Source organism: Hemiscyllium ocellatum, chromosome 18 (assembly GCF_020745735.1).
Source record: "Hemiscyllium ocellatum isolate sHemOce1 chromosome 18, sHemOce1.pat.X.cur, whole genome shotgun sequence".
Taxonomy (NCBI): domain Eukaryota; kingdom Metazoa; phylum Chordata; class Chondrichthyes; order Orectolobiformes; family Hemiscylliidae; genus Hemiscyllium; species Hemiscyllium ocellatum.
This window is the reverse complement of record NC_083418.1, coordinates 21,961,864-21,981,978: the sequence shown is the minus strand read 5'-3', so window position 1 is coordinate 21,981,978 and position 20,115 is coordinate 21,961,864.

The following is a 20,115-nucleotide window of genomic DNA, read 5'->3' as shown; positions in this document are numbered from 1 at the left end:
TAATATTCGAAAGGCAATTGGTTGCGTATGAACCCAACTCTACAGAAGGTCGTATTTCTAGCCTTTAGGGTGGGACATGTTCTAGTTTGGCTACAAGTTCTCTCCCACACTCACTCCCCAACAGGTCTCACACAGTATTGGTAGGAAGTTCAGGCTAAGTATATTTCTCTTTAACGGGGGAGGTGAAATTTTCCAAGCGACAGACAGAATATTATTCTTTAGCTGGAAGTCAATGGGTTGAATATCTTCTCACCATGCATTATGTGTGAGGAACAATTAATGTCAGCCTGGCCACTGTTGATGTGCCATGTCTAACAGCACCTGCTGTTATTACTACAATATGACTCAATGTTGCATACTTGGTGAAACATAAGATCAAACTCTTCTTCAAGCTCTCTCTCGTTACCTGACACCGATGACTCAATGCACACTGACAGTTACATTAGGATTGTCTATTTTTTATAACAGATGTGAATCATTTATTTGGACAAATTGGAACTTGCATTATAAGAAGACCACATGGGTGCATGTTGCATGTATTGAAGAGGGTGGAAAGTTGAGTGACAAATTACTCGATAATGCAGCTACATAGTGAAGTCAGTGTATTTCAGAAGACGCTGAACATTGAGACTATTGAACAAAATAAGCCCTATCAGAAGATTATTCTCAAGGCTTGTTTCAGTCAGTGCTTCCCATGACTCCTGAATTTTGACTGGTTGACATCATGACAGTTAAAAGTACACGTTCCCAGCCATATCTAACCTGTGGAGCCATTGTGCAGCATTCAAAGCATACTTTTAATATTGATGCCTGTGCCTGATGTGCAGGGGTCTTCAGACCACTGTGAAATTGATCAACAGCAGTACAGCAGTGTTTATTTCAACATGGAAATTCGCCCATTTTCAAGTCAATTTCTTAAATCTGGTTAAACTGACTGGATGGGCTGACAGTGCCAATTAATGTTTGCAGATCTGAACTCTAATCAGCAATCCTTAGAAGACACAACTCAAAACATTGCAATATTTTATTTCTATGAAGTGAGAAAGAGAAGTACAACTCCTGCAGCCTTGTTGGCTTACCCTCAGTCCCATCCATTACTGACCCTACCTCACCTGAATTGTCTCCTACCATCATGAGATTTACTAGCTGACCTCATCTTCAAACCTGGTTAGGCATCAACTTGCAAGAGGAAATGGGGTAGCTGACACACACCAGAATTGATGATGATGATGATGAGGCCTCCGATTAGTCACACTACCCCTTCGGTATTTAAATGTAAATGCATTTACACTATGTCTGAGCAATGCGTAGATAATTCCTGATTCCCATAAATAATTGGTCTGGGATTCTCTTCATTCACCCACATCAATTTTACAGGAATTCTGTGTTATATTCCAATATTGATGTTGTTCTACAATATGGATAATATTTTACAATGTCTTATCTCTAGATGTCAGCAGCTAAGATTAAATTGTTTAGAGAGAGGGGGTTTAACCTTCCCCCCTTGACACAGGAGAATGTTAGAATAGTTAAATCAGTAAAAATTGGAAATGTTCCAAACCACCAAAATTTCCTGTTTAACTCTGGTATATTTGGAGTCAGTTAATTTTCCACTGTGGAGACCCAGACGAATGTTATAATATTGCAATTAGGCTCCACATTTGAAAACAACTTGAATTTAAGTGACTGGGGGCCATCATTGTCAAGAGAGAGTAGATGTAGCAGCAACGTTTTCAGAGTCTGTAGGCGTTCTTCTCTCATATCCTCCAGCACATGTTCTGTCACCAGAGTGGCCGATCAGACACCTCATGATCTTTGATCCCTCTCCTGATCTCTCCTTTCGTATGAAATCTCTTTTCCCATGACGTCACATCTTCTCACTTCTTTCCCTCTACTAATATCGTTCCAGCCCTCCCCTCTTCTCTGTCAAAATCCAAGTGTATTCGCCACCAATAACTCCTGATTTATGATCACTGGAGAGGGTCCCAATAACCTTGTATGCAGATGCATCCACCCAGAGGTCTCAATCTGTCAGTTGAAAAGTTAAACAAAATTTCTCATGAAGTACTGCTGTTAAAATCACCAGGATCATTATGTCGAAATGGTCTCTGAGCTCCTGGTATTTTCTGTTATTCCTCTTATCCCTACAAATATCTACCATACATCCCTTTCACATCCCCGCAATCTCAGGGTCAATGTGTGTGTGAGATAATTAAACAAAATCTATGCTAGGACCAAAGGACTTGAGTGCAACAATGGAAATCATAACAGAAGCTGAGAAGAACATATTCCAAACACAATAGAGAGCAGATTGCCATCAACAGTAAGGATCCCCTTATTCATTAAAGCAAAACTGGGTGGCTTTGTGGCTCAATGGTTCACACTGCTGCCTTTCAGTGCCAGGGACCCACATTTGATTCTAGCCTTGGGTGTCCGTCTATGTAGAGTTTCTTGTGTCTATGTGGGTTTCCACTGGATGATCTGATTTCCTTCCACAGTCCAAAGATGTGCAGTTAAGTGATTGGCCATGCTAAATTGCCCATAGTGCCTAGGAATGTATGGGTTAACAATGGTAAACTGCCAGCGATAGAGGCTGGGTTTGGGTGGGATTCTCTTCGGAGGATCAATGTAGATACAATCGGTCAAATGACCTCATTTTGTACTGTGGGGATTTTATGATCAAGTGGGTGCCTGAATTGAAATGTTAAATAAAAATGGAGTGTGAGCTGCAGAACACAAAATGTGAATGCTACAGTATGAATGTCAAAACAGCTAGGAAAGATGACCACCTACAGATAGGTAGATAGCATGGCAAAAATGGCCACGACCTGTGCATGTGTCGGTAGTGTGAGAAAAATGGCTGTTTCCCCTGCATGTGTAGATAACATGGCAAAGAAGTTCACCACCTGTGCGTTATGTAGATAGTGTGGCAAAATGGCCACCTCCTTTGCATAAGTACATAGTGTGGCAAAGATGGCCGCCACCTGTGCATATGCAGATAGCACCGGTCATTCATACTTTTGCCTGGGCTTTGATACAGCAATAGAGCTGTGGCGGGTTGTAACAATCATGAAGGAATGCCCCAGGCTGTGATGAAGAGATCCTTGGCTGCTAATGTGGAGATGTGGAGATTCTCCAGTTCTAGATTAGGATCAGTATCAGAAGCAAGTTGGATAAAGGTTCCATAGTGCAGAGAAAGAGACAGGAAATCTCTGGCTTCTTTGCTAAGATGAAAACTCATCAAAAATGTGAAGAACGCGGAGCAACCAGCAGAAAGGAAACAATTAGTAAAGAAATTTACAGCCAAGAAATAAGATGTCGAAGATGTTAAATCCTTAGTCAAAGGTCTGCTCAGTGCTACTATGTCTCTCTGAATGGTGCTGAACCCATAATAAAATGATACCCATCCTATGGCCAGGCTCATTCTCAGCAGGATTCAGTCCAAATTAATGCAGCAGTCAAATCTGCAGATGTGCAATTTCTTTTGAATTTAGCATTTTTGTAAATTTCCCCTCTTCTGACATATTTAAGATTTTTGGACGATATTTCACATGACCTCTTTGCGTGTGCATGCTCTTTGCACCACCTAGAGGTGGTGTTTAGATGATTCACAGCTAATAAAACTTACAGTGATTTCACATACAATGTCATGACATGGTTGAAGTCTTTTGTGGATGTCACATTGTGAAGATTTTGGTACATCCCTGATGTGCAGTTGAGAAGGGATCGGCTTGAGAGGTATAAAATTCTAACAGGACTGGTCAGTCTAGAGGCAGAGAGGATTTTCTTCCTGGTTGGCGAGTCTCGTACTGAGAGCCCAGTACCAGAACATGGGGTAGACCACTTAGGTCTGGGATGAGGAAGACTTTCCTCACTCAAAGGGTCATGAACCTGTGCAATTCAGCACCACAGAAGACTATGGAGGCCAGGTCACAGAACATCTTCAAGAAAGAATGCTATGGACCAGACCAGACCTGCCCTCCTCAAAGTACATTAAGAAGATAGCCTAGACATTACCGTTTTCTTACTTTAAAGTCAAGTGCCAAATGTTGCGTTCTAGATGCAATTTGATTGGTCAAACTGCCAGATTTTTGAAGCAAAACACAGTTTATTCATCCACTATAGTTAAAATGCAACAAAAGAAAGAAGAAACTGGAATAACTTAGCCCATTGGAAAACTTAATCAAATAGTCGATTATTAACTACAATTAATTAACTGTTCCAGTGTGGTAACATACTATAAACACACCCTTGGCAAAGGTAACGTCAATGAAATAGATTGTCTCACATGCAATTCTAGCAACCCAGGAAGAAAAACATCAAGTGAAAACTCAGAGAAGGTAGCAGGGAAAGATATACTGCAGCTTCCAACTATGCTGAGACCCCACCAGCAACTGCTGAAAGCTAAATATAAAAACCCTGGTTCTAGGGAGCTTGACCACAACCATTCAGGCTGCTTTTATTGTTTGAGCTTTAAAAAATACACCCAAGGACTCACAATCTGTTAACTTGATGAGTTTTCAATTGAAAGCACGGCACCTCTGCTTCAAACCTTCTCTTTAAAAAAAACCCCATTAGGGCCAAATACATCTCTTAAAGTTATTGTCATAAAGAGATAGCTTTTTTTTAGATGTTGAAGGCATCAAAGGTTGTGAAGAGAAATTAAGTTTATGGCACTGAGACAAAGGATCGGCCATGGTCATATTGAATGGCAGAGTAGGTTTGAAGGACTCAATGGCCTACCCTGATTCCTATTTGTTTACGTTTCTCGATTAAAAACAGCTTATTTATCATAAATGACATGATATGTCAAACATCTGGCAGCCATTCTCTTTAACTGCTTCAGAAACTCCTTCACTAAAGATGTGCTCCTACCAATATCATTATTCCAAAAATAAATTCAGGGAAACAGAAAGTTTCCAAGTAATTGGTAGTGAGGGTCACTTACTTTAGACGATATTTGAGTGGTTGACCACACATTTTACATGTTGAAGCTGGAGGAATGGTATTACACAAATGGTTGCTACATCCAATTTACAGGAATGCTTAGACAATGATTCAAAATACTTCCTGTCATTCAGCTAAATTGCATTTTAATTCTGGTTTGCAAGCAATCATCAGCAAAGAGGGAGGGAATCAATTTGTAATAGTAGGGAAACCTGTTGAAAATGTAATTATCGAATGGCCTATCAGTTTGTATAGGGAGTAGCTGAGCCACACAGATTAGCAATGTCACAGGTTTCATCCTATTCACCCATCTTTCTCTATGCTTGCTGAGCTATGCTAGCTCCCAGTCCACAATAGCCTTGATTTTAAAATGTTCAGCCTTGTTTTCAGTTCCTTTCATGGCTTCACCATTTCTATCTTTGTAACTTCCTTTAGCTCCTCTGTGGTAATCAGTTCTAGCCTCTAACACATACCCACATGCTTGTTCCCACCTCTTCTGGCTATGCCTTCAGTTGCCATAGCTGTAATATCTGGAATTCACTCCTAAATATGCACCTCGTCACTTTCCTTCTTTAAGGTGCTCCTTTATAACTAACTCTTGACATTTTCTTTGATATGATGTCAATTTTTGTTAGTTTGCATTCCTGCAAAACTGTTTTGCCATGTTAAAGATGCTCTAAAAATGCACCTTGCTGACGTCAGTTCTTCTGAGTTTCTCCATCACACATTAAGGTGATTATTTTCCTCCTGAATAGCCACCCTCTCTGCCAACATCTCGTTGTGTATACTGTAATCAATTAGCGACCCATTAGAATAGAATTGAGATACAACAGAAATGTATTGTCATGTGTACTTTTACAGGAAGAGTAGAGTGAAAAGTTCTATACGTTATCCCCATACTGCACCTACATCAATGACAGAAGTCACCCATAATAATAGGAAGCTTGAAAAAATAAGACAAAGTTTATCACAGCTCACTTAACGGCTCCTGGGATCGGGTAAAGCCGATTGAGGAATGATGGAATTCCCCGAAGACTCAGCCGGAATGAGCCAGGCCGAGACCATGACTCCTGGACAAGACTGCCTGCCAAGCTGTTGGAATACTTGGAAGACAAATACGAAGAAGATCTCCATACAGGGACAAGACCGCCACACTGAGGGACTGCTATGCTGTTCCAAGACCTCTACTCCTCCTCCATCAAGTGCCTGGGCCTAGCCATGGACATAAAACCTTAGCCTGGGCTGGTAGAGTCAGCCTGGAACTTACTCCTCACTCACCGGGGACCCTGGGCTTGGGGGTAGGGTGAGGTTGGGGGGGGGGTGCGATGGGTGGTGGGGGGAGTGGCTGGGGAGGGTGCAGATTGGAGAGGCAGTGGGGGGATTGGAACCATATTTGGCTTGTTCTGGTGTTCCTGCTGTTGCCACTGCCAGAGGTTTTGTCCTTCCCCTCCCCCCCACCTCCCCACCTCACCAGACTTAAAAGAAAATAAAATGATTAAAAAAGAAAAAGGAAACGAGCTAAAGAAAAAAAAGTAAAGAACGCAAGAGGATGAAAGCCGACAGGATCGGACAAGCCCTGGGCTCAGCCCACCTACTCCACAATCCACCCCCCTCCCCCTCGCATCATCCCAGGCTTCCAGGTTAGGCTGAAGCTCCAGGTCTGCAGCTAGGCCCAGTTACCTGAAGGAGGAGAAGTGGCGGTCTCCTGGGAGGCAGTCTTGTCCCAGCGTAGAGGTCCTGTACCCTGTGGAGGTCTTGTTCATCTTCAGCTTCCAGGTATTCCAATGCCCTGGCAGGTGGTCTCATCCAGGAGCAGCAGTTTAATCCATTACATGGCATCTTAATGAAGCCTTTTGGGAAATCTGGATATATTCTATCCACTGCACTACCCTTATCTACTTGCTTGCTTTTTATTTAACTAAAGACTTGAAAGGTCAGATCAGAAAAGATTTACAGGGGTGTTACCAGGGTTGGAGGGTTTGAGCTATAGAGAGAGGCTGAACCGGCTGGAGTGGTTTTCCCTGGAGTATTAGACGCTGAGGGGTGACCTTACAGAAGTTTATAAAATTACCAGGGGCATAAATAGGGTGAATAGTCAAGGTCTTTTCCCTGGGGTAGGGGAGTCCAGAACTAGAGGGCACAGGTTTTGGGTGAGAGTGGAAAAATTTAGAAGTGACCTAAGGGGCAGGTTTTTCACACAGAGGGTGGTGCATGTATGAAATGTGCTGCCAGAGGAAGTGATGGAGGCTGGTACAATTACAACATTTACAATGCATCTGGATGGGTATATAAATAAGAAGGGTTTAGAGGGATGTGCCAAGTGCTGGCAAATGGGACTAGATTAGGTTAGCATACCTGGTCAGCATGGACAAGTTGGAGCTAAGGATCTGTTTCCATGCTCTACAACTCTAAAATTCTGCGACTCTATGAGTTCAGGGAGATTAGTAAACAAACATATTTGAAATCCGTGCTGAAAATGTGTTGCTGAAAAAGCGCAGCAGGTCAGGCGGCATCCAGGGAACAGGAGATTTGACGTTTCGGGCATGAGCCCTTCTTCAGGAATATTTGAAATCCATGTTGATTATTCATAACATATCTTTCGATTTGTATACACTTTACTATTTCCTTCTTAGGAGGGATTCCATGACTTGTCCTTCTACCTACATTAAACTGACTGATGAAACAATCTCTGGCAATGCTTCAGCTTTTTTCTGAAATATCGGTAAGATGTTAGCTTCCAATCAGTGCTTTGTCACTACACCTTCTTCTGATGAATTATTAAATATGTGCAATAATGCCTTCACTACCTTTAGCCTGAATGTTTTTTTTCTTAATGTGTAGTTGCAATCGATCTGGTTCCTCTTTACATTTGATAAGTCTATTTAACATTTCCTTTTTTTTACTTTAAATGCAGTTACAGTCTACCTAATCTCATTTTCCAATGTCATGTCCACCTGATCCTTCTACCTCATAATTTTTTAATATCTTTATTCATTGCATTATTATTTAATTTATTTTAAGAGTAAAAGATTTCATTCCTGGACTCTGTTGAACATGTTTTTAAACATCGATACTCTAAGTCATTGTTTCCAGTATTGTTGTTAGTTACTTTAGTGGGTGAAAGAAATGGGAGAACAGGAATAGAGCAAGAACATAGGATTAGAACCATTGCTCATGTGGAAAATGAAAAACAGCATGGATTCGTTAGGCTGAATAGCCCACTGCACTGTTTGAACCTGTGATTTTCTGTTGGACTGAATTTAGTTTCCTTTTGCTTTAATACATGAGACATGAGTTGATGTCGTTTTAAAATTGAATCCTGAATTTATTCATAAGTGTCAGAGCTTAGGCTTATTGAGGCATGCATTCATTTAGTTGCCGAGAATTGACACACTGTCACAACAGTTGGTGGAGCATTCAGTAGAAGTACAATCTTGACAGAGACACAGTAATAAGAGGGGGAGGGGATCAGAGAGTGGTATCTCACAGGAATCAGTACACAGATAAAATCAGCAATTGTAATGACTGGGGTGGAGTGGCAAATAAATAGAAATTGTAATCATAGGGGTGTGGAGGGCTGGGGCAAGTGGTTAGAGCTCTATTTTTATTTATGATTTGGCTGAAATGTCCCAATTGTCACACACTATAGTGGGAATCTCTCAAAGTGCATGCTACTGTTGATTTTAGAATATTAACCCCAGTTTCACATCTGTTATTCATTTAATGACTTATTCATTTAGAAAGTCACATTCAGCTGGCAGTTTTATATTGTCTTTCATTGTTTATTCCTTGTGAACATTAACATTTGATGTTTGCCCTCCTTTTTGACCACTCCCCCTCCAGCCAGCAGATTGCTGAATTATAGAGCCATAGAGTCATAGAGATGTACAGCATGGAAACAGACCCTTCAGTCCAACCCATCCATGCCGACCAGCTATCCCAACCCAATCTAGTCCCACCTGCCAGCACTTGGCCCATATTTTTCCAAACCCTTCCTATTCATATACCCATCCAAATGCCTCTTAAATGTTGCAATTGTACCAGCCTCCTCCACTTCCTCTGACAGCTCATTCCATACACGTACCACCCTCTGCATGAAAGATTTGCCCCTTAAATCTCTTTTATATCTTTCCCTTCGCACCCTAAACCTATGCCCTCTAGTTCTGGAATCCCCTACCCAGGGAAAAGACTTTGTCTATTTATCCTATCCATGCCCCTCATAATTTTGTCAATCTCTATAAGGTCACCCCTCAGTCTCTGACACTCCAGGGAAAACAGCCCCAGCCTGTTCAGCCTCTCCCTGTAGCTCAAATCCTCCAACTCTGGCAACATCCTTGTAAATCTTTTCAATAGGAAGGAGATTAGAATTGCACACAACATTCCAACAATGGCCTAACCAATGTCCTGTACAGCAGCAGCATGACCTCCCAACTCCTGTACTCAATACTCTGACCAGTAAAGGAAAGCAAGCCAAACATCTGCTTCACTATCCCGTCTACCTGTGCCTCCATTTTCAAGAAGCTATGAACCTGCATTCGAAGGTGTCTTTGTTCAGCAACACTCCCTAGGACCTTACCATTAAGTGTATAAGTCCTGCTTAGATTTGCTTTCCCAAAATGCAGCACCTCAGATTTATCTAAATTAATTCCATCTGCTATTTCTCAATCCATTGGCCCATCTGATCAAGATCCCATTGTAATCTGAGGTAACTTTCTTCGCTGTCCACTACACCTCCAATTTTGGTGTCATCTGCAAACTTACTAACTAAACCTCTTATGCCTACATCCAAATCATTTATATAATGATGAAAAGTAGTGGACCCAGCACCGATCTGTGTGGCATTCCTTGTGGTCACACACCTCCAGTCTGAAAAACAACCCTCCACCACCACCCTCTGTCTTCTACCTTTGAACCAGTTCTGTATCCAAACACGAGATCTAACCTTGCTAACCAGTGTCCCATGGGGAACCCTGTCGAATGCCTTACTGAAGTCCATATAGATCACATCTACCTCTCTGCCCTCATCAATCCTTTTTGTTACTTCTTCAAACAATTCAATCAAGTTTGTGAGACATGATTTCCCATGTTAACTATCCCTAATCCGTCCTTGCCTTTCCAAATACATGTACATCCTGTCCCTCAGGATTCCCTCCAACAACCTGCCCACCACCGACATCAGGCTCACTGGCCTATAGTTCCCTGGCTTGTTCTTACCACCCTTGTTAAACAGTGGCACCATGTTAACAAACCTCAAGTCTTCTAGCTCCTCACCTGTGACTATCGATAATACAAATATTTCAGTAAGAGGCCCAGCAATCACTTCTCTAGCTTTCCATAGAGTTCTAGGGTACACCTGATCCGGTCCTTGGGATTTATCCACTTTTATGCATTTCAAGATGTCCAACACTTCCTCCTCTGTAATATGGACATTTTTCAAGACGTCACCATCTATTTCCCTACATTCTATATCCTGCATGTCCTTTTCCACAGTAAATACTGACTGAATAGTTCCCAATTCATCTTCTGCTGCAGACCAATGCCTTGTCACTATTTCATCCATGCTGATCAAAGAAAGCAAACAGCTCTAATTTTCACCCTTCCTCCACTCACAGTCAATGTTGAGGGTTAGTTAATTCAGTTGGCTGGGTGTGTTGACTGATTTGCAGTGTAGAGTGATCCCAGCAACATAGATTTGAATGCCACATCGTTGAGGTTATCACGGAGGACTCTCCTTCTCAACCTCTCCCCTTGTCTGAGGTGTGGTGATCCACAGGTTAAATCAACATCTGTTGTCTCTCTCTCTCTCTCTAATGAGAGAACAGCCCAAGGGTGCAGAAGGATTATGGTGATTTTCATTCACAGCCAATATCCAGTAAACACAGATTCCATTCATGCTCATTCCCAAAGCTGAAGGCTATGGCTGTATTTCTGACTACTGCTGTTGTATATGCAAGCAGCAAATGAGACATAGCCTCATATGTGTTAGACCAACTATTGTCCTCCTCTATCGCATTATGGAAATCAGTCACAGGCTACATCACCAATCTGAATTGTTCCTCTGTGGGATCCATGCACCATAATATACTTGGCAAGGCACTTGTGGCTGGCAGCACTTTCAATTTCTTCTGCTACCCGACATATCCTGTTACTCCGAGAAAACTATACTCAAAAGATTCCAAACAAAATTCTCCATCGTATTCAGTAGGGACCAGATTGTAAATTACATTACAAATTCCCTGATCTCCAGAGTGAAGGCTGAAATTTAGAGTCAGATAAAGGCTTAGGGTTCACTGCCATTTTCAAAAATCTTTCAATTGAGTGATAGGAAGTGATTAAACTCTCTTTTGTTGGGTACCCTCCTTCACCCTCTGTATATAGATATGCCCACAACCTGACTCACACCAAGAATTAAGTAAGTTTTCAATGTTCCTAGCCCGCTCTTGTAAAAAAATGTTTAACTTTAATGAGTCCCAAGTCAGGGCCAAGAGATCTCCAAGCATTTCAGCTTGGCCCCAAATCTGAAACTAACGCAGACAGGGCACTGCAATATGTGGAATAGACCTTGATGATTGCAGGACTAATCCCTACCCATCTTTACAGAAAGCAAAACTTCTCCCCTTGGTCAAGATGAGGATTGTCTGGCTAGCATGGAGAATGGTGTGACCTTGAGAATCCTAATTAAGGTCAGAAATGATAGAGTTAGCCTGTTCATATGGGGAGGGAAATAAACATGGAGATAAAGGTATTTTTTTTAAAACCTTCACTGTAAACATAGGAATAAGAGTAATGTGTTCAATTATATTACAACTGAAATACATCTTAATTCCATCCATATGTACTTAGCTCCATATCCTTTTACATTCTTGACCAGCAATGCTGTTTTACTCACAGATTTAATTCAGCTAATATCTATTGCTTATTTGTGGAAAAAATGTTTCCTAACATCTTTCCGAGTGGCTGGATTCTGTTTTGAAGTTCTGTTCCCATATTCTAATCTCTCTACCAGTGAAAAAAGTTACCTTCTATTAGTTATTCCTTTCAATCATTCTCTCCTTAACATTTTGTGCACCACTGATCATGAGCCAAGTTTATGCAATTTCTCTTCACGGCTTAATTCTTAGAACTCTGATAATATTGAGATGAACCAGCACAGCACTCCTTCCAAGGTTGGTATATCACTTCTGAGGTACATTGACCTGAAATGTGCACAGTACATAGACGAGTTCTATTGGATTCGAAATGTTTGCTCTATTGTATTGTGGTATATTTCTCCACTTGACTGCCCCCAACACCATTGCTCTGAGGCTGCAATGCCAGATCCAAATCCAAGACCAAGACTGTTTTAATTGATTTATCATCCACTATTCCCTTTGTGTAGCCTTTTTGAAAATGGAATTCAGGGAAACCAAATAAATGTTTGTGGTCAATTACCTAAGATGTTCATGTTGTTGCATCAACTCCAGTTACATTAATAGAAAGGACGTTCTGCTTCATCTATTTTTAATGCCTTTTTAGGATATGAGAGTTGCTGGCAAGACCAATAGTTGTTACTCATCCATAATGGTCATTAGAAAGGTGATTGTGAGCCTGTGCAACCCAGGTGGTGAATGGACACCTGGAGGCATAGATCCAAGTTAGGATAGTGTGTGGTTTGCAGGAGGCAGTAATCCACACATCAACTGCTCTTGTCCTTCTCGGTGGCGATGATCATGGGTTTGGATGGTGCTGTTGAAGAAACCTTGCCAAGTTGATGCAATGCACTTTATATATGGTATACATTGAACCAACTGTACACCAATGGTAGATGGGGTGCTTTGTCCTGGAAAGTTGCAAGCATTTTGAGTGCTGTTGGAGTTGCACTTATCCAGGCAAATGGAGGTTATTCCATTAAACTCCTGATCAGTATCTTGTAGTCAGAGGTGAATCAGAGTGCACCTCTTCTCCTAGGGGAGTCAGCAGATGAGTTACTTACTGCAGAGTTCCAAGCCTCTGATCTGCTCTTGCAGCCTGTGTTTATATTGGTCCAGTTATGTTTCTGTTAATACCCAGAATGTTAATAGTAGATCTTCAGTGATGGTAAAGCCATTGCACACCACAGGACATTGGTTAGATTCTCTCTTATTGGAGATGTCCATTGTCTGATATTTACCTCCAGGTTACACACTGTTTAGTCCATGCAGATCCCTTGTGTAATGCATTGTTCAATCCACACAGACCCTGTGCAACATATTGTCCAGTCCTTACAGGCCCTGAGCAACATACCGTCCAGTGTCTACAAACCTTCTGTAACACAATGTCTAATCTATACAGATCCCTGTGTAACACACTGTTCTGCCCATAGAGACCCCTATGCCAAACAGAGCTTGGTCCAGAAAGACCCTGTGTAATACAATGTCCAGTCCATACAGACCCCTGTGTAACACAGTATCCAGTTCATACTGATCTCTGTGCAAAGCAATGTCCAGTCCATGCAGCTTCACCTCTGTCACCGATGTTCACTGTCCTTGATTCAAGGCTGCAGTTTGCTCAGAGTCATAAGCTTGTGCCATGGGTTGTCATGTGACTAACCAGACCAGTTCTCGACCCATGGACCTTTAGGGAGATGGGGCATGATGTCCATGAGGTGGTAAGAGTCAGAGTGCAAGTTTTGCTTCCTTTACTTTAGATCACTGAAGTCACTTAGCCTCAAGGTAGTGTGGCTTGAAATACATTGCAGCTGATGGATGGGTTGTCACCAGTTTGGCTAATTGGTCATAAGTTCCTCCCAACCTTCCTTGTAACACTGTTCAGTCCGTATAGCTCTCTTTTCAAGCTATAGAGTAACTTGTTTGCTCAGCCTAAGGATGTACTGTTTAATTTGCCATAAACTGTGCAAAACGATTCATGGATAAATCATTGTTTTCAGAGAATAATAACCTGCACTAGTCTGCTGTCAAATCTTTAGTAATTGATGTGCCAGTGATATATAAATTCAAATATTTTTCCAAGTGAGTATACTGTTGCCAGTCAGTCCTGCTTGTGAATGTGTATTAATTCAGGCAAGATCTGTCACACTCTATTGGATGTTTTTCATTGAGGTACCACCTCAGTGAAAAGACAGATTAGAAACTAACATGAAAACAAAATATTTCCTAACCCACATTCTGCCATCAGCAATTTCAAAGTATACACGCTGCAGACGTTGATGGAACTGAAATAAATTGAAATGTCTTCAAAGTGAAGACACGTCTCTCACCTCGCTGATGTCTCACATCACACTTTTTCCCATCATTAATGAAACGATGAAAAGAAATAAACTTTCTTCTTTGCCGATTCTACAGCAGCGAGACGTCAATGCCAATTTGTCATCCTAATGGTGTGGGATTTTCTGTCAAAAAGGAAGATGAGAGTTTCCTTTCTGCAGCTTTTCATGTTGTGTGGGTTGCGAAGCAAACTCAAGGTAAGATCATAGAATGATGTAACACAGAAGAAGGCTATTCAGTCCATCATAGCTATGCCAGCTCTTTCAAGTAGCTGTCTAACTGCTCCCACTCATTTGCTCCTTCCCCATAGCCATCCAGTTTTTTATTCCTTTTCAAGTACTTAAATTCCATTTTGAAAGGTACAACTTAATCTCTTTTTTCACCATCCTATCAGATAGTGCAAAACTCACAGCTCATTGTTTATGCAAAAATCTCCACATCTCTCCTCTTCCAATATTCTTAAATGGTTACCAACCATCTTTCCACTAGAAGCAGTTTATCCTTATTTACTCAGCAAAACCATCATCAAACTATACAACCTTGCTGTAAAGAAAGTCATGCTGCCCAAAGCTTTCATCAGACAAATGCAAGATTAGCAAATTTCAGACAATATCTCAATTTGTTCCTTGTTTGTACATTTGTGTCAAGTATACCGTTTCTTGATGTCACAAAACTTCAATATTGCCGGAAAGAGTTGGAATAAGCTCTCCCCTTGGGTAATAGAAATGGAACCAGTCAATGATTTCAAAGTGAAATTGATGGCTACTTAAAAGAATTAAACTTAGAGGGCAAATGGGGAATGGGATTTAACTGGATTGGTCAGTTGACAACCAACATGGACCTAGTGGGCCCAATAGTCTCCTTCCCAGAGAAAAATGATTGTATTGTCTGAAGTTTCAGAAAAATTTCCTTGCATGCATCAGGACAGTTACAAGAATGCCAAATTTCAAATTTGGTCAGGCGTGCCCCTCTGTCTCAGATATATAAAACAGTGGCTTGGTGTCATAGGATCTGAATATTGCTGAAAAAAAATGACATTTTGCCAAGGTTTTTCATCTTGCATTCATCAGGTCAGATGCAAGAGAAACCAAATTTCAACTAATACCTCAAACTTCATCCTTAGCAGGAAGTGTGTCAGATGGAATTCTATTGAGAGAAGACCGAGTACACACTCTCACCATTCGGTTATGAGTTAGAATCTGATAGAGAGATACTGCCACCTCCACAAGTGACTGTACCCCTATAATATGGTGGCATACAGTGATAATTCATCAATGGGATGAATTCCAACCTGTGAACTCACATATCTTCAGGCTAACTAACATCTAACAAAAGTCACTTAATCCATTATAGGAGACATTAATCTCATTTCCTCAAACAAGATTCAAGCCCAGTTACCAAACAAGATAAAGTGAATGCCTCTGGCACACAATTACTAGCATTCTCCTCTTGTTTTCCCTCTAATAATTAGTAACGATAAAGTAATATTTAAATAATGAATGGGTTTGTCCATGAACTCTCCTTAAGACCGTAAAATAATGGAGCAGGCCATTCAGCCCATCGAGCCTGTCTGCCATTCAATGAGATAATGGCTGATTTTATAATCCTCAAGTACATTTTCCTGCCTTACCCCTGCTCTCCCCCACAACCTTTGATTCTCTTTTCGGAATTAGTTCCAATTTTGTTTCAATCCCACTACCCAATCCTTTCCCTGCAAACATACACTTCAGCTAAATGTTTTGTGCTTGCATTCATTCATTTCAGGTGATGAAGGGAAATTTTTGCCTCATTCCTCCCTTCAGATCTGTGAGTAAACTTCTCCTTCCTGTTTCCTTTGTTGCCTTGGGTTATTTTTGGATATCACATTCTTTTTCGGTATGCATTGCTCGAGGTTTACCAATTAGCTTGGGATTTGTTCCCAGGGCCTCAGTTTTTACGCCTGTTTTGAGATGTTTGTGCTTTACTCGTGTTAGATTATGTGCCGGGGGTTCTCCATGGAGCTGGTCCTCTGGAGACAGTTGTCTACAGTTGTCAGCTTAAATGACATTTTTACATTGGCATTTGGGTGTTGTGGGAAATAACCAATTACTATGCTTTCAGTGTGCAACTCTCTTCAATTTAAATTCTGCTCTCCACTGCAGTCCTTGAAATTAAAAAAAAAAGGTACAAGCACTGCAGACAATTCCGAGAAAGGATATATGGCCGATTCCTGAAATGGAGGACTGTATTGTGAGCAAAGATTTTCGTCCTGGGACTTCACTCCTTGATGGACAATAGCCAGACTTCAACTGACACCTTTAAGGTTTGAATGTTTCTGGAGTCATCAGATCCAGGTTAGTTGCTCTGTCAGGGCAGTATTTTAAGATAATTGGAAGCAGTTTGATGTCAAGATTGTCAAAAAAATACAACAAATTGATTCAATATTGTTTACTATTAGAAAGGTGATGTAATATAGACATGAGAACAGCACCAAAAAAGTATGGAAAACATAGTTGAAATTTGTTAAATAGAGAACTTATGTCCCGCACCTTATGATGTTTTATTCAAGTTTTATGAAGAGTTTTGTCTGCAAAACCTATTGAATTGTCTCAGATGCTCATCCCAAACTCACCCCACTAACTACCTAGCCCCACCCTCCCATCGCACCTTCTTCTCCAATGTGAGCTTGATTCTAGGACTAAAAGTATCAAAGTGTACGGAGGAGGAAATGGGAAGAGGATACCGAGTTGGGTTGATTTGATTTGTTGTTACCCCATAAACAGAAATACAGTGAAAAGTGTTTTGCATGCTGTGTGGCCAGATTGTATCATACAAAGTACATCAGGGTAGCAGAACAGGGTGTTGAATATAATGTTACAACTGCAGAGAAGGTGCAGAGAGAGAGATATCAATATTACCATTTGGGAGGTCTGTTCAAAAGTCTGATAATAGCGGGGAAGAAGCTGTTCTTGAATCTGTTGATATGTGTACTCAAACTTTTATGTCTTCTGCCCAATGGAAGTGAGTGGAAGAGTGTATAACTGGGGTGGGAATGGTCTTTGATTGTGTTGGTTGCTTTCCTCAGGCAGCGGGAAGTACAAATGAAGTCAAAAGTATGGAAGGCTGGTTTGCCTGTTGGGTTGGGCTGCGTTCGCGACTCTGTAATATTTTGGGGTCTTGGGAAGAACAATTTCCATATCGTGCTATGATGCATCCAGATAGGCTGCGTTCTATGGTGCATCTATAAAAATTGGTAAGCATTTTTGTGAACCTGCTGAATTTCCTTAGCCTCCCGAGGAAGTAGAGGCATTGTTGTGCTTTCTTGATAGTTGCTTTGATGTGGGTAGACCGGGACAGATTGTTGGATTCTGGATCAGTGGTGCTGGAAGAGCACAGCAGTTCAGGCAGCATCCAACGAGCAGCAAAATCGACGTTTCGGGCAAAAGCCCTTCATCAGGAATAAGGACTTTTGCCAGAAAGGTCGATTTTGCTGCTCGTTGGATGCTGCCTGAACTGCTATGCTCTTCCAGCATCACTAATCCAGAACCTGGTTTCCAGCATCTGCAGTCATTGTTTTTACCTCAGGACAGATTGTTGGTGATCATCACTCCCAGGAACTTGATGCTTTCAACCATCTCCACCTCAGCACCTCAGAGGTGGATGATCAGCCATGATCTTATTGTATGGTGGAGCAGGCTTGAAGGGCCAAATTGGCTATTCCTGCTCCAATTTTCTATGCTTCTATGTTTCTACTACTCACTGTAGTAGGAAGTTCGTGCCTCTACCAGGGTATCCTGGAATTGACCAGCAGTGTTGTTACCTGTGCCATCTTTAAATGCACATCCAGACAAGTGCTGGTACTCTACTACTGCCCTGCAAGGCTGCACACACTGCTAGAGGCCTCGGCAGATAAGGAGAAATTTGTGTCGCGATTCGCTCACAGACTCCATAAGACCATAAGACATAGGAGTGGAAGTAAGGCCATTCGGCCCATCAAGTCCACTCAGCCATTCAATCATGGCTGATGGACATTTCAACTCCACGAGGCCCAGGTGAATTGGGAAGGTAGAGAGGAGCAATGGCCTCTTCCCTCAGGACTGAGGAAGAGGCCATGATGCCAAGCTCTGACAGCCTGGACTGAGGTTGCCACCCAGGTCAGCATGAATTCAACTGGATAGCATCAGTGTCCACCTATTTTCAGCTCAATCATTCCTTTCCTTTCTCGCTTTCGATGGAAATCAGCCTTCATTATGGCCAAGAGAGCCAGAACAAGTGGTGGGGTGCCTGATGCCAGTCTCCTCAGCCTCTACAAGAAGTGGACCCTGGCACTGATCAGAGAGAACCAGGACAAGGTTGGCAGAGATACTGAAACACTCTGGTAACTGAGTTAAAGGAAATAGTCCTTGCACAGCAACTCTTACACTAAGCCCACTTTCACCTGCCACAACATAAAACCCTTGGCCATGAAACCTTCTCTCTTCTTAATCAGCAATGTGCCCACAGTTGTAGTGGGCAAGAGGGAATGAGCAGGGGTGGCTCTGAGGAAACATGGGCAAGGCTGCACCTGCAGCCCCCACCAGTGCAGATACTGACACCTCAAAGGGAACATTAGATTTAAAAAGTATGGGAACACAGTCTGATGCGCGCATCACTGCAACAGCTCAGTGACTGGCTGAGTAAGAAACAGCCCTGGCTGCTGGCTGTTGACGAATGGCCAAAGGCCAAACACCTACTCAGCCGCAGGCAGGAGGGGGTCCCCATGCAGACACAAGTCCCTCGATCATAGGGTCTGCAGCACAAGTAGATGGAGCTGAAGTCAAGACATTGGTCCCTTTTGTCAATGGCGTGGCACCAGGGAGATGGAGCGCCATGAGCTCACTGAGTGCTCCTTCCCACAAGGAGATGGGGTTGTGCCAGGAGGCAATGAACTAGAGGAGGAAACACACACACACACACACACACACACACACACACACACACACACACACACACACACAAACACACACACCCTCCAGTGGGTGGCTGAGCTTTCAATTCTACCCTACCTGCACCCCTCCCCCAATCCTCCACCCCCACTTAGCCCTTTAGGAGTTCAAGCTGAACAGGGTGCACCTGCCTCTGGGTATGTCTGGCTCCTCTCGATGCAAGTACCCTTGCAGTCATCAAACTCAAAGGCCAAGGGGCTCCACGAAGGCAGAATCAAAATATGTGGCATTGGAAAAGCACAGCAGGTCAGGCAACATCCGAGGAGCAGGAGAGACAATGTTTCAGGCATCAGTTCATTCCTGATGAAGGGCTTATGCCCAAAACCTCAACTCTCCTGCTGCCCAATGCTTCCTGACCTGCTGTGCTTTTCCAGTGGCACACCTCTTGACTCTGGCTCTCCAGCATCTGCAGTCCTCACTTTCTCCTCCACTATATGGCAGGCTCCCTCTGTGGAACCCAGGACTGCGTTGAGATATAGTAGGGTGGATAAGAAGGAAGAAAGTGCTTTAAGGGCAGATTGCTTTCACAGTGAGCATTAGTTTGTGAAAACTGTCTGTTCTGCTATAACACAGTAGCTGCGTTCTCATGCGACCTTGTTTTATAGAAAATCACACAACAGAAATAACGGGGCCAATGGGAAAAATAGGGTTGGGGCGAACCCCTCAAAACATCAGTAAAAATCAAAACAAAAGTAGTCGAACATATATTATACCACAGTTTAAGTAAATGTTGAAATTATACATTTTAATAAAATAATACAATAAATGTTACACTTCAAAGGGTTTCTGAGTTTGCTGAGTTACAGCATTGTAGTACAAAAGGGGCTGAGGGTCAGCATTAGCATCATCATCACTTTCAGGTGCAGTTCTGGCTACAGTGTTGTGACAAAATAAAATATTTAGTCCAGAAGTGGATGGCTGTGGTTCATTGTCCTCAGATTGTTTCTTGGAGGGTGGTTTAA